The sequence below is a fragment of the Rattus norvegicus genome, chromosome 3 (genome assembly GCF_021556685.1).
Source record: "Rattus norvegicus strain SHRSP/BbbUtx chromosome 3, alternate assembly SHRSP_T2T, whole genome shotgun sequence".
In the NCBI taxonomy this organism is placed as follows: Eukaryota; Metazoa; Chordata; class Mammalia; order Rodentia; family Muridae; genus Rattus; species Rattus norvegicus.
The window spans coordinates 89,520,331-89,544,911 of record NC_141536.1 but is presented as its reverse complement, the minus strand read 5'-3'; the positions used below and the strand labels follow the sequence as shown (position 1 = coordinate 89,544,911).

Sequence of the window (24,581 nt, the reverse complement as noted above, 5' to 3'; positions counted from 1 at the left end):
ATTAAAATCACTTGCTGTCATTTCAGAGGGCCAGAGTTCAGTTGGAAACTCACAACCATCTGTAATTCCAGTTCCAAGGGATCTCAGGGGATCTGACATACTCTCTGACTTACAGGCTCCTGCACACATGTAGCACATGTACATATACTCAGGCACATGCATACAACATAAATATCTTTAATTAATACATTCTTAATTTAGCAAAAGTTTAACAAAAGTTGATATATATGATAGATAGATAGATAGATAGATAGATAGATAGATAGATAGATAGATAGACAGACAGACAGACAGAGTCCCATGTGTATCCTTGGCTATCCTGGAACATTCTGTATAGACCAGGCTCACCTAGAACTCGCAGGGACTCACCTGCCTCTGCCTCCCAGAGGCTGGAATTACGCATGCATGCATTGCCATACTTTCTGGCCCTGAAACATATTTAATACACCTAACTATTGAACACCATAGCTTAGCTGGCCCTACCTTTGAAATGCTCTGAACACTTGCATTAGCCTATAGGTGGGAATCCCAGAAGAATATCTTACCATATGTTGTTAGTCCGGGACATAACCAAAACTTAACATTGGAACTCAGGTTTGCACTGAATGCATATCACTGTCTCAGCAGCATCACCATGAAACTGGAAACATGAAGCCTAATTACTTTAAGTCAGGGACCATCTGAAGTAATTAAATCGATTCTAATATTATAAATCTGATTGGCATAATAGTTCCCTGTTCCTCTCGAGCACTTCAGATAATTTACAGGACAGACAATTCATGCTTGAAGAATAATTTTATGCACTTGAACAGTTCTTTTAAGTGTTATAAATCAAATGGATTATTACAGTAAGACTGCTTCTCAGTGTCTAATGCTTCAAAAAAATATCTAACATCTCTGAGTTTAAAATTACCAATCTAAAATAAATTACATATCTCAGATAAAATAAGCTAGCTTGTAAGATTCTCAGCTTGCTAACTCTTAAAAGTTGTATAGTGTAAGAGTATTTTCTAGGTCCCAGCTTTTTCCCATCATTCCTTTCTTTTTAATTAATTAATTTGTTTATTATATATGAGTACACTGTAGCTGTCTTTAGACACACCAGAAGAGGGCATCAGATCTCATTACAGATGGTTGTGAGCCACCATGTGGTTGGTGGGATTTGAACTCAGGACCTCTGGAAGAGCAGTCAGTGTTCTTAACCACTGAGCCATCTCTCCAGCCCACCTTTTTTTTTTAAAAGATAAGTTCTCATTGTGTAGTCTCAGCTAGATGGATCATGCTGTGCTCACAGAGATCTATGCCTGCCTCTCCCTCTTGAGAGCTGAAGTTAAAGTGTGTTCCACTCTGCCCAATGTAGCTTTTCTTTTTTTGAATTTTTTAAATTATATTTTATATGTGTGAATGTGAAGGTATATACAGGCACATGTGTGTCATAGCAGTGTCATGGAGGTCAGAGGACAACTTGTGGGATTTGGTTCTCTCCTTCTACCATGTTAGTCCCAGGGACCAAACTCACTCAGGCTGTCAGGCTTGGCAGCAGGGCAGCCTTACCCATTGAGCCATCTCACTGACTCTGGCCCCAGCGCTCTGAAGTGTCGGTCTCAATTCCATAGAGATGCACTGAATGTCCGAATCATGAGGTGCTGCCACAAGTAACATGTTTCTGAATGCACAATAACCGAAAGTAGGTTCACAGTCACGCAATGGGGAAGGGGACTGAGATGGCTCAGTGGTCAAAGGCACTTGCAAACCCAATAGCTTGAGTTTGATCCTCAAAACCCCCTTAAGGGAGAAAGGCTCCATAAATCATCCAGGGACCTCCGCCCTGGTACCATGGCACATGTGCACATCCTACAACAATAGTAAACAAGAATTTGTAGAAAATCAAACACGAGTGAGCTTGATGTTGTTTGTGGTAGCTGGCCCATGCTGTGGCACACAGCTTTACTTCAGCCTTGGTTCTGAACACAAAACATCCGTTGCTTGCACTGCGTATGCCATCAGGTAATCCACCATGATGGCTGCCTGACACCCGGCTCAGATTTGAGACTGCCGTATGTGATGACTTCTAATAATTTTATTGTACATACACGTTCTCTTATAGTAACAGTGTGGTTTCATTATGGACAACAAAGACTTAAAGTTGTAATTAAGGGGTTGGAGAGATGGCTCAGCGATTAAGAGCACTGACTGCTCTTCCAGAGGTCCTGAGTTCGATTCCCAGCAACCACATGGTGGCTCACAACCATCTGTCATGGAATCCAATGCCGTCTTCTGGTGTCTGAAGACAGCTACAGTGTACTCACATACATAAAAAAAAATCTTTAAAAATTGTAATTAAACTTATCCATTTTACTTTATATATGAATATTTTTTCTTGCATATATGTCCATGTACCATGTGTGTGCTTAGTGACTGTAGTTATCAGAAGAAAGCCTTGGGTCTTCTGGAACTGAAGTTATAAATGGTTGTGAACCATGTGAGTGCTGAGAACTGAACCTGGGTTCTACAAGAACAAGAACTTTAAACTGCTGAGCCATCTGTCCAGCCCCAAAGAGTTTTAATATTTTCCTAACATCATTTCTCAGCGTGTAGGTATCAATTGGTATATCTGTGGGTTGTATTGTTAGAGCTGTTTATTTACAAGCTGTGTGAGTTGCTGGCTTGAGTGTCATAAACATGTCCCTGCCACTCTCTACTCTGCAAAGTGGAGGCCTCAGAACTGACACCTATACAACAGGGATAGGGGCCAGGATTAAAAGTGGTGCATGCTTTTAATCCCAGCATTTAGAAGGCAGAAGCAGGCAGATCTCTGAGTCTGAGGCCAGCCTAGTCTACAGCATGAGTTCCAGGACAGTCAAAGCTACACAGAATAACGCTGTTTCGAAAACTGGGGGTTGGAAGGAGAGCCCTGTTTTTAAAAACCAAAAATAATAATAATAAATGAACAAAGATAAAAAATAACAATATGGATCACCTCTCAAAAACATTGAAGAAAATCTACTCGCTGAGGTGTCAAATATTAATTTAATATTTAATCATTATTTTAAAAAACAAAAAATCACTCTCATTATGCAAATTTTCTTTTATCTTTAATAAATTACATATGGGTCTGGAGAGATGGCTCAGTGTTAAGAGCACTGACAGCTCTTCCAGAGGTTCTGAGTTCAAATCCCAGCACCCACATGATGGCTCACAACCATCTGTAATGGGATCTGATGTCCTCTTCTAGTGTGTCTGAAGGCAGCTACAGTGTACTCATATATAATAAATAAATAAATCTTAAAAAAATAAATAAATTACATATGTACCAAAGAATTGTTTTCTTGTTTCAGAAGTACTGGGGTGTTGAACTGGGTACTTCACAGGAAAGCACTCTACCACTGAGCTATAGCCCCAGGTCAAAGAGCTATTTTTAAATACCCTCCTTTGTGGTTTATTTTGAATACATGTTTGATTTGTGCCCAGTGGTATGTTGGAGAGGGCAGTCGGCATAGCGTGTACCAGCTTACTGGTTGACTGATAAATTTTCAGACTGTCTGATGGTTGTGCAAACAGTCATTATGCAAACTTATCAATAAACTAAATTTAAAACTACATGAAATCAATGCATTAAATTATGCATGTGTATCAATAAACTCTATTTAAAACCAAGTTAATAAATACTCAAAACTTATCAGGCCTGGTGGCATGGACCTGTAATCCCAGCTACTTGGAGGGCTGAGGCAAAATAATCTCAGGTTTCAAGGTCGATCGGAATAATTTAGTGAGCCCTCTTTTTTTTTTTTTTTTCAAAATCAAAAGGGCTAGGGGTCATGGTTCACTGGTGGAGAACTTGTCTAGCAGGCTTAGAGCCCTAGCTCAGTCCTCTGTACCATAAAATGTAGAGATGGGTCTGTGGTTAAGAGTTTGCTGCTCCTCAGAGGATCTGGGTTTGATTCCCAACATCCATATGACAGATCACACCACTTACTGTAAATCTTCCTCTGGACTCCACAGGCATGTGGAACACAGGCAGTTATACACATAAAATATGGAACACAGGCAGTTATACACATAAAATACACACGCACACGCACACAACCATTTCCTGTTGGAGAAAGGCTCATTAATCATTAAATAAGACCTGGTGGCTCTCTTTTTTTGTGGCACTATCTAGGCTATTAGCTGAGTCGAGATGATGCTGCCTATCTCCTTCGCTGCCACTGGCTGTCAGAAACTCGTGGACGATGAACACAGATTTCATACCTTCTATGAGAAGCGCATGCTCACAGAAGTTGCTGGTACTCTGGTGAAGAGCAGAAGGGTTGTGTAGTTGGAATCTGTGATAGGAACAACCAAAAAATTTCCCCATGAATCAAGGCATCTTGGTCCACAACAGAGTGTACCTGCTGTTGAATAAGGGCATTCTCAGGAACTGGAGAGAGGAAGTGCAAATCTGTTCAGGGATGTGTTATAGATGACAATCTCAGTGTTCTCAATTTGTTTATTGGGGATAAAAGGAGAAAGATATTCTTTGGGTGACAGGTACGTCTGTGCCCAAAAGAGCTATCAAAAGGTTTTCATTCCCTCTAAAGGGGATGATACCCCTACCTGGGCATTGTGGCGCCTGCGGCAGAGATAGATGGATCTTTGAGTTCAAAACCCGTCTGGTCCATCCTGGTCTACAGAGTTCCAAGACATCCAGGATTACAGAGAAACTGTGCTTTGAAGAAAAAAATAAAGACGTCCACCAATATGTTGTCAGATAGCCCTTAAAAAGAAAAGAAGCTCAGAACCAAAGCACCCATTCCACGTACTCTGTAACACAAACACGAACGTGTCGTGTAGGGGGCGGTTCTGATGCTAAGGTTCTGTTTCCCAATTGGTTCTTGATCTGTCAGTAAAGAAAGCCATGGGCCAATTGCTGGGAGGGAGGGAGAGGTGGGACTTCCGGACCCCTTGAGGCAAAGGGTCAAAAGGTAGGAGAACAGTTTCCCCAGGCTTTGGGGAGAGTAGAACCTGGCAACCATGTGAGATCTCAAAATGGAGTGGTCATAGAGGCCGCTCTTACAGGTGGGTGGTCAGGGGAATTTAGCAATTGTGTCAAGAAGGCAAGTTGAAAAGGAAAAGGTGTGTGTCTTTTATCTGTGGATTCAAGGGAAGTTGGGAGGGGGCTGTTAGCGTGGTCACTTCCTAGAACTACAGGCCGGTAGAGAGTAAAAGTTACTTGCAACAATGTTGCTCTGAAACAACACACTAAGGAAAGCGAGGAGGAGGCAGTGGCATGAGCTAAGAGAATGAAGGAAGCTAAAGACAAAAGCTGGGGATGGACTGTCCAGAGACCAAGGTTGTACCCACTGAGAGCTACTTCTAAGTTTGAATGCAGTCAAAGCTCAGTCTTGAAAAGTAACAAAGAAGCCGAGTGGTGCCCTTTAATCCCAGTCCTTGGAAGCAGAGGCAGGTGGATCTCTATGAGGTCCAGGCCAGCCAGAGTTACATAGTGAACTCTGTCAGGCCCCAGAGTTTGAGGGTTCAGTTCCCACCTGATACCAGTTTAAAGCACAGAAGATGACCTACACTTCCATACATCATCTATGTATTGGGATCCCTAGTACTCTCGCCTGGGTTCAATTAATTTGCTAAAATGGTTCATGAAACTCAGGTAAACGTTTTGAACTTTAATAAGGGATATAGTAAAGGACTCAAGTAAACACCTAGACAAAAAGATTGTCAAGGGCTGGAGAGATGGCTCAGTGGCTAAGAGCACTGACTGCTCTTCCAGAGGTCCTGAGTTCAAATCCCAGCAACCACATGGTGGCTCACAACCATCTGTAATGAGATCTGATGCCTTCCTCTGGTGTCTGAAGATAGCTACAGTGCACATATATATATAATAAATAACTCTTTTAAAAAAATAGGTTACCTAAGACCTAGGTAAGAAAATAGGTTTCTAAGTTTCATGCACAGTGTGTTGGAAGAAATATATAGTCTTTGAATAATGGTGGTGCAAAGCGAGTATATGAAATGTGTATTGGGGGAAAGGCATCTGTGGTGACTCTGATGTGAACACAGTTATTTATTGGTGAGAACAGATACCAGATCCACTAAGTAGCACTGTGAAGTTTTTTGGAGAATGTTCACTACTACCAAACTGTGCTTAATTCACCCTAATTTCCAGCTAAGTTTACCGTGCTCCAAGGATATAGGACAGGGCACTATACAGACTTTCTAAGGCTTGACCAGACAAATATGCAACGTTCTTGTAGGTCTCTGCCTCTGTTAGGGCTTGCCCTGGGATAGTCCCCAGCCAGGACACACACGGGGTTTTAGAGGTGGCCTAACTTTCCCCCCATAACTAATTAGAGGAAAGGGCCTGGTGTAAACTCAGGTTCATCTCAAGAAGTGCAGAAGTGTGTGTGTGTGTGTGTGTGTGTGTGTGTGTGTGTGTGTGTGTGTGTCTCGGGTGGGGAGTAGTTTTACTCCTCTCAAAAGGACTAATGGGTTGAGTGTGTTTATTGGGGCCATTAGTCTAGAATACTTGATGGCCCGCTAGACCACTGGTGCCAGAGGAAGAATTTTGCCATTCTATTTTGTCTGGCTCTGATCTAAAATGCCACTCACTTTCCTACTGTAGTTCCCAAGGTCTGTCCAGACTGCATTTCTAACACTACCCTTGTCACACACTAATGTTTCTGTCTGAAAGTCATCGACCATGTGGCTCATAACTCCATTAGCAGCAAGTGGCAGCCAGGAGTGATTCTTGGGGCACGTGTAAACCCTCCTAGGAACATCATTCGGTGGGGAAGGAAATATGAGGGGTGCCATGACACTGTAACAGCAACAAAGCCAAGGTTTAGAGCCTTGATGTCCTGGTTAAGACACTTAAGACAATGCTGCAAGGCAAAGGTGTTAGGATCTGAGTTCCAGGCCAGCCAGCGCTATATAGTGAGACAGGACTCAAAAAAAAAAAAATCAAATACAGAGTTTAGCCAAGAATCAATGAATCCCCTCTCATCAGAGTGTCCCAAATTTCAGCTCTGTCATCTCTTTCTGGACATTTTTAAGGAAAACTCTGGAAATGACTGGAATCCCTGCTAGTTGACTAGGGAAGTTTGGGGACATTGACCCAATGACGACTTTGTATCCTGGCCTGTTGAAGTCTGAGACCTAAGGTTTATCAACAGCTCTTTGTCACTGCTGTCCTAACCAAGCTGTCTGCATGCCTGACAGCCCTTGTTGTTCTAGCCCCACTGCTGCTCGTCAGAGGAGCCAGGTGCCTGATTATATCACTACTGAGACCCCACAGCACAAGCCCCAATGCTTCTTCCGGTTCTTCAGGCCTCTCATTCCATGGGGTGAAGCGTAAACAGCCTCCAAATTCATGGATGGAAAGACCCTGCTGGAGGCTGCTGAAAGGAGTGTGCCATAGTGCACTTGGTTACTTTCCTACTGTGCTATAAAATACCTGGCCATGGACAATTTATAGCAGGAAGAGTTTATTTGGGTTTGGGCTTCCAGGAGAGACTGTGTGGTGGGAGCAGTAAGGCAGCAGGCAGGCGGAGTGCGAAGCTGAGAGATCACATCTTCAACCTTCAATATGAAGGAGAGAACAAAGTGGAAGCGGTCTGAGGCTCTGGACTCTCACAACTTCCAGTAACACGCTTCCTGCAAGCAAGGCTGTCCCGCCTCCCTAGTCAGACACTGACTGGGGACTGGGTGTTAAATGTGAGCCTCATTCAAACCACCACATACAGTAAGGGTTTCTGGACCCAGTGACATGCTCGCTTTCTGGGACTTAGGTGGCAACATTGGAAGTAAGATCAGACTCACATGGCATCTCCATGCTTAATGTGTTGAGGCCCCAGATGTCGAGTTGATGGTCAGTGGAGTCAGGCTCACTGGTGGTTAGCACAGGCCCTGGCAGGCTTCAGGAAATGTTTCAGATTAATCCACTGTAGCTTGTCATCACTATTTTCATTGCCACATTAATCACTGATCTATTACATCTACGGTCTAAAGGTGTGGTCTTTGGACCATCTACATGAAGAAAAATCTTCTAATGCAATTCTCAGCCCCATCCCATATCAATGACTAACTCTGGGGCTGTGACCTAAGGACCTGTATTGTAATAAGCTCTGCCTGTTATTTTGACACCCTTCAAAGTATGAAGACGACTGGAACTGTCCTCTGTGTCCTCATATATTAGCTATTTCTTGGTCCTGACTCAGCTTCCTGCTGTTCATACATGCTCTCCACTCCCCAACTCTCCGACTTAGAGTTTCATTGTTTTAATATACTATCTACCACTGCCTCCCGCAAATACTCTGAAGTGTCTGCTCCTTGACCAACAGATGCCCTTATAGACCCCGAATTATCCAGCAGTCTTCTCCCGAGATGATAAATCTGCCCAGACTTATCTCCCAATTGTCCTCCTTTCTCCCCTCCACTATCTTAGATCACTATTTTTATCCCCATTCTTTTGTGAAAATCCCATCTCCAAGCGTTCTGTGCTACTTAAGTATATGTCAGTCTGTTTTGCCTAAGGGATGCCTCAAAGGGGCAGGTAAGACATTATTTCTGGAATCAGCATTAGAATCAGTAGACTAGGAAAGAACCTCTACCCTCACAGACAGGGCTGTGCACCAACCAATCCACTGAGGACTGCATTCATTACTTTTCTCCTTGCTGTAACAGAATTCCTATCAAAAGCAACTTAGGGGATAAGGTTATTTTATTTTTTGGTTTTCTGAGACAAGGTTTCTCTGTGTGACCCTGGCTCTCCTGGAACTCACTTTGTAGACCAGGCTGGCCTCAAACTCTCAGAGATCTGCCTGCCTCTGTCCCCCAAATGCTGAGATTAAAGGTGTATGCCAACACTGCCAGCTAGGAAAGAGGGGTCTATTTGGATCAAAGTTTGACTATAATAGGCCTTCTTGGAAGAAAGGTCTTAGCCCTGGAGTCTGAGGCTGCTGATCATACTACAATCCATCAGGAAGCAGGGAAGGAAAGAGAGAGAGAACAGGAGAGCTATGTAGAAAACACAGTATGGGGGCACTTGGGTGAGGCTTAGGCCCAGTGAGAATTCTGCTGCAGTCCAGCTGGGAGGTATAAGTGTTGGACTAGAAGGATAATCAGAGTCTTTCTCTGTTCTCAGAGACTACTGAGGAATGTGACTTAGTGGTAGAGAACTTAATCAAATACTTATAAACCCTTGGGGTTTGATCCTCATCGCTATAAAACAAACAAATGAACGCAAGGAACACTTCTTGTCTCTGAACTGTTCTCTGGAGATGGGGCCCTAGACCACAGCCTTCCACCAGGTAACTTCTAGTCCCGCTTTTCATGCTTTATCCTTCTCACAAAGCTTCGTTCTACTTCTCCTGCCCCATCATCCTCAGCAAATAACCATCACCTCTATTTTACAGGAAAAATCAAATGACCCCATCCTGCAGCAATCCCTTCCATTTCTAACCACCGTCACTATAAATAGCCACAAACCATTCCCTTCAGTCCCTCACAGTAAGTGTCTCTCCACCGGGGCTGAGTCCCCAGTGTCCACTATCACCCATCTATGCCCGATTCTTTGCCTACATGGGACAAACACCCAAATCACACCTCCTCATCCTCCAGCCCTCATCCTGTTGTCCAGTTCTTACAATCAGTAGATTTCCAGTTTCTGTCTTAACTGTTCAGAATTCTTTTGACATAGTTGATTGTTTGAAATGGTTTCTTCCATTGATTTCTCTGATGTCATATTACCCCTCTGTCTTTGCATGTTCTCTTGTACTGGCTTTCCCGTTCTCATAACCTTTAAATATTAGTTATACCCTAGTTCCTTTTATTTTTAATATCTCAATAGGTCTCATTAATTCTCAACAACAACTTCAGTTGCTAGTTAATTATGAGTGAACTCCACAGTGACTGTTTAACCAGGACCTTGCTTCTGAATTCTAGGACCTAGTCAATCAAATGTCTGCTTAGCAAGTCCTTATGGATGTCTCATAACCTCTACAAACTTAACATGTATAAAGTTGAACTCCGTGTATAAAATCCAACTCCTATTGCACCATCTTGTCCTTCTGCAGAGAGGACTTTAGCATTTGCAGGTGCAAAAATCAGAAACCATTTCACCTATGACTCCTTTCCCTCCCTCCCTCCCTTCCTTCCTTTTTTCCTTCTTTCCTTTACTTAGTCAATTACCATATTCTATTTATTTCACCTCTCAAGCTGTCTTACCGTGGGTTTTATTGCTGTGAAGAGACACCATGACCAAGCCAACATTTAAACATTTAAAGCCAAAGAAAAACATTTAATTGGGGCTGGGTTACAGTTCCATAGATTTAGTCTATTATCATTGTGGTGGGAAACATAGCAGGGTGCAGGCAGACATGGTGCTGGAGGAGCCAAGATTTCTACACCTTGATCTGAAGGTAGCCAGGAGAAGACTGTATTTGTTTCACATTGGGTGTAGCTTGAACATTTAAGACCTCAAAGCCCCACCTCCACAGTTACACTCTTCCTCCAACAAGGCCACACCTTCTAATTGTGCCACTCCCTATGGGCCAAGCATTCAAACACATGAGCCTATGGGGGACCATTCCTATTCAAACCATCACAGACAAACTGTATATAAAATATAATATATATGTCTTTCTCCCCATTGGAATCTCTCCATATCTCCTGGAAGTCTTTGGTGTAAGCCACAGTCACTTTTACAACAGCAGCGACCTCTCATTTTCGTACATTCACATTTGCCTCTCTCAGATCTATTTTCTGCAAAGCAACCAGAATGAACTTTAGAAAATGCAGTTCTGATTAGACCAATATATCCTGTTTCACTCTCCTGGGGTTGAAAACGAGGTCACATTCCTCTCGGTGCTCCAATCAGATGACTTTGAGCCTTCAACTTGTCTCCCTTGTGTGATAATTTCAGATTCCAAAGGTTCAGATTGTCTTAATAAACTGAGCTGGAAAACTTGAACAGATTCTTCTTCACTTCCTGTGACTGTCAGTAAAATCAAGATTAAACCTATTCCTCTGTCGTCTGTAGACCTCACTCTTTGCAGTGTGATTTGCTTTGGCCAGATGTGACCAACAAGCCCAGGGGAACATCCACTCAGTGAAAACAAGTGATCTTTGATGATCTAGGGGCCCAACAGTACTGACTCCTAGATGAAAAAGAAAAGAAAAACACAATTTTCTGAGGTGTTCTACTCAGACATGATGACTTTGTCACAGGCTTAGGATCCAAACATTCATTCTCTTCCTTTACACATTTTCTAGTTCATACAAGGGGATAAGTCGTTCCAGTAGATTCAGAACCTGCTTTTATTCTCTGAGGCAAAGCCCTAATGGCTTTGTAAACTAGGACATGCTGCTTGTTTCTGCCCAATTCTGCTGCACGAGAGGGTCAAGTGCATTTGGTACCACAGAAGGGAAAGCTGAGGCCTGCCCAATCCCCAGGCATTTGAAGCCTGTGTGTGTGGTTAAGTTTTGTCTAAGAGACTTTATTTCCTTAGTTGATCTTTAACCAAAATGCCCTTAATTCTTGTCTAGGTTCTGTGTTTGCTGCTTTTTTTTTTCTTTTTCTTTTTTTCGGAGCTGGGGACCGAACCCAGGGCCTTGTGCTTCCTAGGCAAGCGCTCTACCACTGAGCTAAATCCCCAACCCCCTGTGTTTGCTTTTTAACCTGACTACTAATTTAAGCGAGAAACTTCAAGAATCCCAGTAGCTGGTCAAGTGCAGTAGCTTACAATTAATCACAGGAATTGAGAGGCAAAGTCAGCTAGGTCTTTGTGAATTTAAGGCCAAAATGGTCTATATATAGTGAGTTCTGGGACAAGCAGGGCTGTGTTGAGAGAGCATTTCTCAAAAGATCAAAACTAAAACAAACACAAACCAAAACAAACAGACAAAACCCCAAAACTAAACCAAACACAAGAAGCCAAGAAACAAGCAAACAAAACACAAGTTGAGACCTTTTTCTAACTCTGAAAAGAAAGGATGCTTAGAATCTGGGATCGGAGAACCAAGTATCAAGAGTTAACTGTCGGGGGCTGGAGAGATGGCTCAGTGGTTAAGAGCTCTGATCTTCCAGAGGTCATGAGTTCAATTCCCAGCAAACACATGGTGGTTCACAACCATTTGTAATGGGATCCGATGTCCTCTTCTGGTGTGTCTGAAGACAGCTACAGTATACTCGCATACAATAAAATAAATATTCTTAAAAAAAGTTAACTGTCAGAAGCTGAATTATCTGCAGTTTTATTTATGCATTTCGTAGATGATCTTAAGTTCTCATGGGAACATCAGGGGAATACTTTTTCATGCCTTTATGTGCCTAGTTACTTTGATTTAATATTATGTAGACTCATCCACATTGTAAAGTATACCAGAGATCTGTTCATTTCTCAGATCTTGAAGTCGTGCAGGGCCCCCAGAGGCATTCAGTTTAGATTAGTTAGAGTGAACTGGCTAGTTCTTTCTGTCCTTTGTCTAGCCTATCCACTATGAAACCAAAGAGTAGCAGCAGAAAATGTAGTTTTATAGTATACTACTGCTATCTTCCGTTATTTAAATTCTGTCTTGTTGGAAGTAGTAGTTCCAAACTTTAATCCCAGTGTTCAAGAGGCAGGGGGAGGAGCAGGTAGATCTCTGTGAGATCAAGGCCAGCCTGGTCTACCAGGAAAGTTCCAGGCCAGGCAGGAACTTGCCTCAACAAACAAGCACACAATTCATTCTTCCTATTGGTGTTTTCCTTTCTAATAATTTCACATTTATTTATATGTTTATTTAGTTATTTCATTTCTTGAGAGGACTGGAAACACAGCTTAGCAATTAAGAGCACCGGCTGCTTTTTCAAGATTCCCGGAACAACATAGTAGTTCACAACTGTATCTCCAGTTCCAAGGGAAGTAACATCCTCTTCTGGTTTCCAAGGACACTGTACTCACGTGTTGCATAGAAATCCGGGCAGGCAAAATACCCATACACTAAAATGAAAATTAGTAAAAATTTAAAATTTCTTGAATCCTTTAGCTCTCTGTAGTCTTCAAACTTTCAGGATTAGCGTCATAATAAGGCTGAGAGGCCCTTAGTGCACCCAACGTACGGGATTGGCCATTCTAGTCAACCAAATACACAGGGTGTGGGTCCATAGGCAGCGCCTTAATTCTATTTTCAAATTGTCTTATGGATATTGGTGCTTTGTCAACATGTATGTCTGGTGCTTGAAGAGGCCAGAAGAGGGTGTTGGTTCCCTTGGAACTGGAATTAGAGATGGTTGCGAGTTGCAACATAGGCGTTGGGCATTGGAATCCAGGTCCTCGGGAAGAACACCCAGTGCTCTTAACCTGTGGGCCATCTCTATAGCACATGGAGGGCTCTCAAGGAGCCCTGAGTGTACGGCACTCTTCAGTGCTTCATACCACCGGCCCACCCTGCTGACTTGGGCTCAGTTACCCCTCCTTTTCCTTCCCCTGAACTTCCATTCACCATTGTATGCATTCTTCTCCCAACATGTTTCTCTCGACGGTTTCTCTCCCATCTTAGAATGTTTGCTTCTTTCCAGAATCAGTCACTAGAGTTTGCAGACATTTTCCACCTGTGTGGTGATTGTCAATGTTCTTTACTTAATATCACTCCCTGGGAAGAGAGAGAAGTTGATAGTATGGGAAGAAAAACTGAATATTTTGGGCATTTTGTTTTGTAGAAATGCATAACACATCCAGTCTCTTCTAGTTAACAGAGATTCGCAAATTTAGGTGTGCAAAAGGGATATTTAATTTTTATGTATTATTTGTTTTTGGAGACATGGTCTCTCTGTGTAGTCCTGGCTGTCTTGGCACTCCCTCTTTTGGTCAGACTTACAGAGATCTGACTGCCTCTGTTTCCCAAGTGGTAGGATCAAAGGTGTGAGTCACCACATCCACCCTGACTTTTTTAAATGCATTGCTCTCAAGTGCTAAATTTGGGGAAACAGATACAATGTCTTAGATGGAACCCTGGAGTCTTAATTTTAATAATACCAGATGATTTAGAAGTCTCCAGTCCTTTCTCATTTTGGGAACCCCTCTCTCTAGGATGAGATCTGTGGAGTGGGGCTCACATCCCTTTTTCATTTGCAATTCTACATCCACTGAAAACCCTACAAGAAACTTTCAAATTGCATTCTTGGAGCAGTAATTAACCACTTTGTGCTCCCAACCAGTTCTACCAGCGCATCTGCACAAGATAATGAAAGACACACACACAGGCACACAGGAGCAGGAGAGTTAATCTGAATATGCCTTGACTAGCTCAGACTTGGCAGTTCTAATCCTTCTTGCTGTTAGCAAATAATCCCCTCTATTACTCCTGAGTTAACATCTTTTAAAATCTGTATTTCATCTCTGCTACCCTAAACACAATTGGGGAAGTGGCCTGTGTGGCCACCAAGATTCTTACATGCCGCAGCAGGCCTTTGGGTTCTTCCCCATCATGGCATCTCTGCCTTTCTCTCTTCCAATTCTAGACCTTGCAAATCCAAAGGTCCCGCCTTAATCTACCTGCCCAGCCATTGGCTGTTGGCTCTTTATTGATTGATCAAAAGCCTATTGGGAATAAGGACCTTCAAGGTTTGGACATGCAGATTCCAAATTTGAGAGCCGAATTAATTCAAATCATTAGAATCATTAATTCAAAGCATTAGAACCAATCCCTAACTATCAATGTTAAAAAAGAAAAAGGAATGGGCAAGTGAGATAGCTCAGTGAGCAAAGGCACTTCCTGCCAAGCCTGATTACTTCAGTTTGAATCCTAGGACCCACATAGTAGGGGGAATACCAATTCTTGCAGGTTTTTTCTCTAATTGCCACACATGTCCACCCTGTTCCCTGCTAATGTAATTTTAAAATTTATTAACATCTGAGGGGTAAACAGTAACTCAAGGAAAGTTGTATTGTTAGGTGTGAAAGTCAGTCTTGAAATACTGGACATCCTGGCTAGCTGTAGGAATATTTTGAACATCTATTTTTATACTTCTACTTGTTCACAGTATAAGTTTGGGACACCTAGTTTTAGTCCTTGTAACATTTTTGGAGTAATTACCTGGAAGGATATTCTTTTCTAAATTATTATTCACAGAGGGCTGTTTGTGTAACTCACATCATCTTTGTCTGAAAAAGACTATAGTTGCACATCACCCTCCAAAATAAGTGGTAATTATCTATAACTTAGTTTTATGTTTGCTTACACTTTGCCTCTGTGTTGATTTGAATAAAAATGGACCTCATAGGCTCATGGATTTGAATACTTAAATCACCTCGGAATGGCTCTATTTGAAAGAATCAAGAGGTAAGGCCTCTTTGGAGAAAGTGTGTCACTGGGATTGGGTTTTAAGGTTTCAAAAGCCCATACCAACTGTGATGGCTATTCTTGTTAATTTGACTACATTTGGAGTGAATTATAATCCAAAAGTAGGGGGCACACCAGTGAATTTTTTTTTGGGAGGGGCTTGGTTTGAAATGGGTAAAGCCACTTTTAGTCTGGACCTTTGAGGCAGGAAGATGCACATCTTTGATCTGGATCTTGAGGTGGGAACACACAGGTTTCATCTGGGCCACACCTTCTGCTGGAAGTCTAAATAAGGACATGGAAGAAGGAAGCTTTTGTTCTTTGCCTGCTTGCCCTCCTCACCTTGCTAGCAGATGCATTCTTCATTGGCTTTAGAGCCTACCTCTTTGGGATTTCAATATCTACTGAAGACCAGCTGAGACATCCAGCCTTGCGGACTAAGCAACTCCTAGACTCTTGGATTTCCTGTTAACAGCCAGTCATTGTTGAATTAGCTAGACTGTAGCCTGTAAGTCATTCCAGTAAGTCTCCTTTATATAGATTCTTTCTGTAAGTTGTTATTCTAGAGAACCACGACTAGTGTCCCAATGCCCAGAGACTCTCTCTCTTCCTGTTTCTTTGTGAATAAGGATATAGAACTCAGTTACCGCTTCAGCCGTCATGTCTGCCTACATGCTGCCATGTTCCCCAACAGGTTGATAATGTACCAAACCTTTGAAACTGTAAGCCAGCCCCAATTAAATGCTTTCTTTTTATAAGAGTTGCCATAGTTGTGGTGTCTCTGCAAAATAACACCAAGACAGTCTCTAAGTGTTTTCTCTTTTGCCAATGTCGTTTCAATGTTTTTAATATAAAATGTTATTGATAAACATTTTTTTCCTCTTGAAATGAAACAGGCATTCCCAAACTTGGCATTACTGTCATTTTGGCCCCAGTGATAGTGTTACACACACACACACACACACACACACACACACACACACACTATGGCCTTTAGAAGTATCTTTCACTTCCATCTACTTGGTACAATTAACATTGCTCCTTTAAGTTGTGTCATAAAAACAAAATACCTCCATATATTTCCAGATATCTCCGAGGAGCAAAGGTAGACAAGCTCTAAAGTAGAACCATGAGGTTAAAACTATGCAATTCACCTAAACAAGTACATGGAAGAGTTCAGTGTCTTTGGCCAAAGTGTTTTTTTATTACGTTGATCATTGAATATAGTTTCTAAGAGTGTTTTTTAAGAAACGGCAATATAGCTTTTTTTTTTAAACTTGATCCTGATTGGCTGCTGAGTAGGAAACTTGAGTGTCCCCATAGACACCTCTAGAGAGGCAAACTCAGTCCTGAGGGCTCTCCCAGCACTCTGGGGTCAGGAGTCCACCCACTAAGCCTTTGAGTTTTCATTAGAAATGAAGCTCAGATCTCCAGAATGTGCTAAAATCTGCCTGAAGGCACCTCATGCAGCTCCAGACAGACAGAGTCATCATCTTGGAGATCATGGCTCAGGCAGTTGAGATCCCAGCTCTCCTCTCACTTCACAGAAATCCTAGGACCTCTTCTATCTTGGAAAGAGAAAAAAAATGTTTTGCTTTCAAGGACCCCAGTGAGAAGGACCTCCAGAGCTGTAGTACCAGATCATCCCACCATTCCTGTGCTGTATACCTTGAATATCAAGCTCGACTCCAGGGATAGTCTAGAGACCCTTGGTTCTGCCTCTACCTCCACTCCTGGTTTGCTGGTCCTGCTTCGGCTTTGAGGGGCCAGGAGACTTGTTGTAAGTCTCATCTGTAGTGTGTTAAATGTTGTGTGTTCCTAAGAAACTCTAGGCTCCAGACTACACTCCCCTGGGTCTCTCCCAATGGAGAAAAGAAAATGAAAGGTTTCAGAGCTCCTGAAATTGAACTAGATGGGTGGGCTGAATTTGAAACTTCTGTGTAGTTTGGTGTTCTGGTTAAATTAGATAGAGTGGGATACACCTGGTCACACCTTCCCTTCTCCTCCCCATATATTGCCCCTCAAATGGACCACAACATTTAAAAAGATATCTTTACTTACTTTATTTGGGTGGGTGTTGCTGGCCCTTCATTATGTGGTAAATTGGTCTTCTTGGTCTTTCTTCTAAGAGTATTGGGGTGAGAAAGCACTTTTGCTCAGTACTAGCTATGACAGAAATAGGCAGCATGGAATATGGTCAACCTTGAACTGTCCCTTTGCAGTTTCCCTCTTGGGGTGGCTTTGAGTCCAGCCACCAGCCAATCTGTACATAGGCTTTGGGTTTCCTTTTCAATTCTGTAGATAGTCTGAAAAGAGAATCTAAGGGCTGGTAACAGTAGGACTCTTGAAGAAGCTGGATTTGGAGCCTGTGAAGGAGAGAGCCACAGGTGAACTGAGCACAGCATCAGCTATGTGGGAACAGTTAATGTGTTCTGCAGTTGACATGTTGGATATTAGGGCACTGCTACTTGGGGCACAGTGGGTATATTTCATGTCAAGGTCCAGATGTCACTAACTTAAGGTTCATAGTCACTGGCTGGTTGCCTTCATGGGGGCAAAGAGTGAGTCCTTTTTTCACTATTCATTTCTTTCAAAATGAGCAGCACAGTGTCCTCACTGGAACACTGGTTAAAAGATTATTCCCATGAGCATTTTGCAACTATATTTGTAGAGTTCCAGGCAGCTTTTCTCATATGCCAGAAAGCTATACAGCTGATGGCAGCCTTCAGTTAGCTGGGGCATTCAGACCATTCCCCAGGGAGGTGGTGTGTCTGGAAAGATGTGGGGTGTCTTACAATCTTTCTGGGTTGCTGACTACCCTTTCCTTTCTTCAACTATGGCAGAAAGTATGGTTTCAAAGATTACCTGATCCACCTCCATATTCTTGGCCATTAGCCTTCACATTTTTAAGTTAAAGGGAGAAGCTGAGGGGAGTGAGGAATGGCTGGAGAGTGAGTGACTCATGGTGAGGTGAGTGCATGATTATGTATCAGAGTGAGCCAGCCTGACAGAAATAAACAAGGGCATGAACGGAAGCCCAGGTGGTCTGTTCAATGTCTTATGCTGTCAAACCTGCAAGCAGACCCATGGCCAAGGTATATACAGGTAGTTTTGAGTGGAGCACACTTGGAGAATGAATGCTGATCCTCCAAGGGTCCTGCAGAATCCAGACTTGGATGATGCTGAGTTGGTGCCATCCCCACATACCTTTGTCTGTGAAGAACTGTGTAATGTGAGAGAAAACTGAGATTTAATTTCAAACACAACATTAAAGAATAAAATAACAGTGTTTGGGATGCAGCTGGAAACCCTCAGCACGATATAAACCAGGATTGCTGGCACAAGCCTGTAACTCCGGCACTTGAGAGGTGGAGGATCAAAAGTTCAGGTCAGGGCTGGAGAGAAGGCTGAGTGTCTAAGAGAGCACTGTGCTCTTCCAGAGGACTCGGTTTCTAGATCCAGGTTCTAGATTCATACTGGGCTGCTCTAAAATACCTGTAACTCCAGCTCTAGCCCCTTTCTGACCTCCATGGTATGTACACTCACATGCATATACCTATACTCAGACATGCATCCATCCATATAAAAATATGCCAAAAACCCTTCAAGGTCATCCTTGGCTACATATCGAGTTTGAGGCCAGTCTGGGCTACTTGAGACCCTGTCTCAAAAACAAACAGGCAAACAAAAACAACAGTATCTGGGAAAGTTTAAAAATAACAAATCCCATTCTGAACATACTGTATTTCCCTACAAAGTATGTTTGTTCTATATTTAGGCATAATATTGCAAGAAAATGTGTACATAAGAGAATATAAATTACTATTTAGGCCAATAAGTCAGCAAAGAGATGGATCAAATATGGTAATCAGTGTCAAATTGATGTACAAATACAGAGGAAATAATATTGACAAAAAAAAATTGGCAGGCCTGATACTGCTTCTGAAAAGAGGTGAAAAGGCAAAGCTTAGGTTAAATGAACTATAATTAGCTGAATTCACAGGAGGGGGGGTAATTAGAAAAGTATACTTGAAATACTTTGATTTATATTAAAATGAAAATAATTTAGAGATTTTAAGAGCCGTGTTTGTGTGATGTTCATACTTTCACCAGGTTTCTGTGTCAAGCTGAAGCAAAGATGTACTTGATGAAAAATCTTTTTGGTACACATGAACTTGCTATCACCCAGAACTTGGGAGCCTGATGCAGGAGGATTGCTGAGTTTACAGCCAACCTGGGCTACAAATGAATTTAAGGCTAGTCTACTATTTAAGTACTTCTGTTACTTAGTATCACTATGGAAACAACAAAATACTGTGGTCTCAGGTATTAAAATGAGTATCAGCTTGGGAAATCTGGGTTGTTAAAATGTACTATTGTGCATAGTACTAAGGTTTAAGGACACTTGGCCAATGTTTTCCTCTGCTTTGCACTCTCCCTTGGGTTTGCTTAGAATACTCTTTATACTTCTTTTCACCAATACAATGATTCTAATGGAGGAACCAAAAGGTTAAAAACAGCAGTGATTTGCTGTATTCTGGCTGTGTCTCTCAGGAGCGATCTACAGAACTGAGAATAGGACCCCCGTTGAAGGAGTCAGAGAAAGAACTGGAAGAGCTTGAAGGGGCTCGAGACCCCATATGAACAACAATGTCAAGCAACCAGAGCTTCCAGGGACTAAGCCACTACCTAAGGACTATACATGGATTGACCCTGGACTCTGACCTCATAGGTAGCAATGAATATCCTAGTAAGAGCACCAGTGGAAGGGGAAGCCCTGGGTCCTGCTAAGACTGAACCCCCAGTGAACTAGATTGTTGGGGGGAGGGCGGCAATGGGGGGAGGATGGGGAGGGGAACAGCCGTAAAGAAGGGGAGGGGGAGGAATTAGGGGGATGTTTGCCCAGAAACCGGGAAAGGGAATAACACTCGAAATGTATATAAGAAATACTCAAGTTAATAAAAAAAAAAAAAGAAAAAAAAACAGCAGTGATTTAAGGTTTTGCATAAACATTTCCCTTCTTTCAAACAGGAAACAGACACATTTGGTTTACAGAGATCACTGCATCGGGCTAGGCAGGAAGTCAGCCTAAAGATACAGCTTTCCCTTAAATGTATTGGTCTTCCTGGACTTGCTGATACTGTTCCAGATTATCAGAGCAGAAAGAAAAGGGATTGAGATGATAGAGTATGGAAAGTGAAACCACAACAGCTACATGTGCAAGTATTTCAGTTTCCCAACTAGGTGCCGACAGAATATTGTGTCTTGATCCTGTTGTTCAGTGTCATGTAACTCTGGCCTATGTTGTTTGACTAACTTCTAGAGCCAGCCATGGAGATGTGTGTCTGTAATCCTGTCACTCAGGCTTTGGCAGGAGTATAGTGAGTTCAAAATGGCCTGAGCTACATAGTAAGATCCTGTCTTAACAGCCCCCCTTTCCCACTACCAGAAACACCTGATTGACTTTTTTCATTTTTGGAAACAGGTTTCTCTGTGTAGTCCTGGATGTCCTGGAACTAGTTCAGTAGACCAGGCTGGTCTCACTCAGAGATCAGGATGCCTCTGCCTTCCAAGTGCTAGGATTAAAGGCATGTGCCTGTAGATACGTCTAACAGTCTTACAGCATAGTAATCAACAGCTTCTCTGGCATTCTGGTCTACTGAGCACTGTGATAAGCAAAACCTGTTTCAGGCAGGGATATGAATACTTCTGTTACAGATATGTTTTAGATGTGTGACTTTTGCTGGGTGTGCATTTGTGGGCATGCACATTCCACCAAAAGCATATTTAAGGTCAGACATTAACTTGGAGTCCATTTTCGCTTTCTACATGTGGTTCTTGGAGGTCAAACTTGGGTTGTCAAGTTTGGTGCAAGTGCTTTTTCTTACTGAACCATCTTACTGGCTTGCATTTTAGATGTTGTATACTCTGTGTCACAGTGACTTAACTTGGATTTGCTGTGGCATAAAAGTCACCATAGAAAATACATGGAGGCAGATATATTTCAATACATCTTTATGAAAACAAATGGATCTGAGAGATAGCTTAATGAGTATTAACATTTATTCTGTAAGTATGAGGACCCATGTAAAAAGTCGAGCATGGTTGTGTCTGTGACCCCAACATTGCGGTAAAAGTCAGGAGGATCCAGAGTTCTCTGGCCACCAATCTAGTCAAAATAGTGAGTTTCCCTTACAGAGAGAGATGCTGTCACAGGTGAGAAGGCACAGAATAAAGAAGACAATGGTCTTGCTCTGGCCTCTACACGCTTGGCCACACATCACCTATACAGACATGCATTCCATTCATATACCTAACCCATAAAACAAAAATCAGATGGAGGCCACTCCTCTGCCTATGGAGACATCTTGCTGGCCCTGGTTCTCACACTTTGGCATCCATCAGAATTATCCACAGAGCATGTTACAACAGACTGTAGTAGGGTTCTATGCCAGAGGCTTCTGATCTTTTAGGTCTGTGGAGAAGCTGTCTACTGGAGCGCTTAATGTCTGCTCTCAAAGACATTGGTCAAGTTGTGCTCAATCAATTTGTCAAAACTTTCCAAAATTCTCAACATTTGATTAAAATGCAAATTTCAATAGGTTTGGCTTGGAGGTAAGATAGTGATATGACATTGGTTTATATTTGGAGTTACAAGTAGCTACAAGGATCATAATCCTCTCTAGACAGAATATTTTTTATCATAGTGCTAAATAGTTTACTTAATTCTTAGGTCAACTTTTACTCTTCTCAGCTGACACACAGCTGGCTAGGAAATCTTTTGGTTCCTCTATTACTGTGTAAAATGAATCTGACCCTGGTTACCATTGTCACTGCTCTACAGTTACAATGTACAGTGAGTCCAACTCACTTCACCACGTATTCCTGGTTTGAGCTATAGTACTCTAGGCTGGTTGATTTCAACAGTCCATTCCTTGGTCTCTTGGCTTTTGGTTTTACTTTAGCCTCTCATCTCCAGTACACACTTCTTGACAATTCTTTATATAGCAGTAAGGGTGGTTTTTAAAAATTATTTATTTTGGTTTTTCCAGACATGATTTCTCTTGTGTAATAGCCCTAACTGTCCTGGAACCCACTGGGTAGACCATGCTGGCCTAAGACTCAGAGATCCACCTGCTTCTGCCTCCCCAGAGCTAGGATGTAAGTGATTTAAAACACATTTGATGAAATGAACATTAGCCATGTCACTCAGCAAATATTGAAGCCAGGCCCCTTTATGGCTTTCTTACTGCTTGTTCTAGCCACTGTGAAACCCATTAAGATTGACAGGTCACTCTTGCTCAGTCTGGAATTTAATATGTAGACTAGGCTAGTCTTATGCTAAGAGTTCTGCCTGTCTCTGCCTCTCTGTGCTTGGACTAAAGGCAGGAGCAACCAAGCCACGGATCTTGCTCTCTGGTGTTCTTTTTACCGCCCCCCAACCTCCCCCCCCGCACCCCCAAGCTTTCTTTGCTTCCTCCAGGCTATAAAGTACCCAGGAAGGCTTTCACTGACCACCTTTTTTTTCTTCCTTTGGTTTCCTTGTTATTTTTGTGTTCACCGCCCGATACAAACTCCATGAAAAAAAAATGTTTTGTTCATCATCTCTAGCACTGAAGACTTCCTAGTATGCCATAAGGTGCTCGATAAATATTTAAAAGCACAGATTACAGACTTTATGGTTAACGGGAATATCTCAAGTCCACAGGGTGCTGCTGTTTCTCCAGGCTCCCTCAGGATATACTGGTGCCAGCCAGTATTATTCATTTTAATACCCAGGGAACAGTGACTTTGATAGAATCCTCTTCTAAATTTCCTTTTCATGGAATTTAAATTATAAGTTGGTCATTTATTGTTCTCATACATCATGTTGCTGAATTTTCCACGGATCATATTCCTTTTTGTACCTCTCTCTAGAGCACTCATTTTTTTTTTTACTCGTTGTCCACCTCACTTTGATCCCCCCCACCGAAATAATTCTCTTGGATAAAAGTCCCTCCACCCCCACCCCATCTAGCAGTCTTTAAAGTTTTGGGTAAAATTTAAAACACATTGGGGAAAGATAAGTAATTCATGATAGGGCCTACTGGTTACTTATCTCAGAGTTACTTATCTCAGGGTAGGTGAAGACAGTTTTTTAACATAAGTGGGAGTATTTCAGGACATCAAAAAGCCATTAAAGATGCTCCTTCTCCATACATTCTACAGATAATACCTAGGTTATTGTATAATTGTTATGTGGCAAGTTGTCTTTTCTCAGACCTTTGAGGGTGAGTTTGCATGCTTTGCATATAGAAGGAATTCTAGAAGCTGGGATTGCACCACCCACCCCACGCACCCCTTACTTGCAGAAACCTTTGCCCCTCCAACCCCCACTCCCTCCAAATAAGGGCTCTACAAGGGGCAGTCCTCAGCCCCGGAGCCTGCTGCTTGACACCTATTGTCCCTGTTTGGATGTCAAGAGATTTCGCCTGAAGGACCCCAGTTTAGATTTCACTCAAAACTCAAGAGTCTGCAGCAGCGGCCTCCGTGGGGTACTTTCCAGATTTTCAAAAGGGGCAGGAACCTGGGGCAGAGGACAAGGCCGGACGGGAGGCACGGTCTGGTGACCTTTTTCGACAGGCATTTACGTAGGGCAGCCCCAACGACTTGAAGGCCCTCGCTCCCTATTCCCCCCGCCCCCCTCGTTTCAGAGCGCAGGCTGGCCAAGTCCCTCCCGCGCCGGCTCTTGTCCCACTAGGAGCAGCTCAGTGCAGCGGGGACAGGGCGAAGCGGTCTGCGCCCACGGAGCGCACGTCTCTGTTCGCAACGCAGCGCTACCCTTGCCCCCCTCGGCTGCCCACTCCAGACGTCCAACGGCTCAGCGCGCGCACGGTGAGCGCCATCCCGGATCAAGGCGCCGAAGGGAAAGAAGGCCGCTGCACCTGGGTGTCCTTTTTACCTTCGGAGCGGTCCGAACGGCTAGAAGGACTCGCTCAAGGCCTCCCCACCCCCACCCCCACCCCGGTCACTCCCAGTGCCCTTCTCTACCCCTGGCCCTGACCTCTGTCCCTGTCGTTCTTGCAAGGCAACGGGTGCCACTTGCCCCGATGGAGACCGTTGCCTTGGCGGTTGGCGGCGGCCGTGCCAGGCCCCGCCCCCGGCGCGAGCTCGGTGCCCCGCGGCGGGCAGGAAGGGGGAGGGGCAGGCTGTCCGGCGCCCCGCTGGCGGGTCGCGCGCGTGCCCGCGTGCCCCTTCCTGCCGGCGGCGCGCGCCGCCCCCTC

The 24,581-nt window shown here is 43.1% G+C and overlaps 1 protein-coding gene and 1 long non-coding RNA gene across 4 annotated transcripts in view; one reads left to right on the top strand and one right to left on the bottom strand.

Moving 5' to 3' along the window:
* Positions 1-24,581, top strand: part of Caprin1 (cell cycle associated protein 1) — a 78,917-nt gene that overhangs the window by 20,293 nt on the left and 34,043 nt on the right. Inside the window, 1 exon segment of one of the 3 annotated variants that reach the window (NM_001012185.3) lies at positions 24,054-24,192. The exons of the other annotated variants lie outside the window; for them this stretch is intronic. The gene's annotated coding sequence lies outside the window, so the exon portion shown is untranslated. 3 annotated transcript variants of the gene reach the window in all.
* On the bottom strand, positions 10,266-24,443 carry LOC134486415 (uncharacterized). Its single transcript, XR_015684525.1, has 4 exons — positions 24,349-24,443; positions 17,380-17,684; positions 13,480-13,629; positions 10,266-11,153 (listed from the first exon to the last, which is right to left on the bottom strand). It is a non-coding gene; the product is annotated as an uncharacterized LOC134486415 (long non-coding RNA).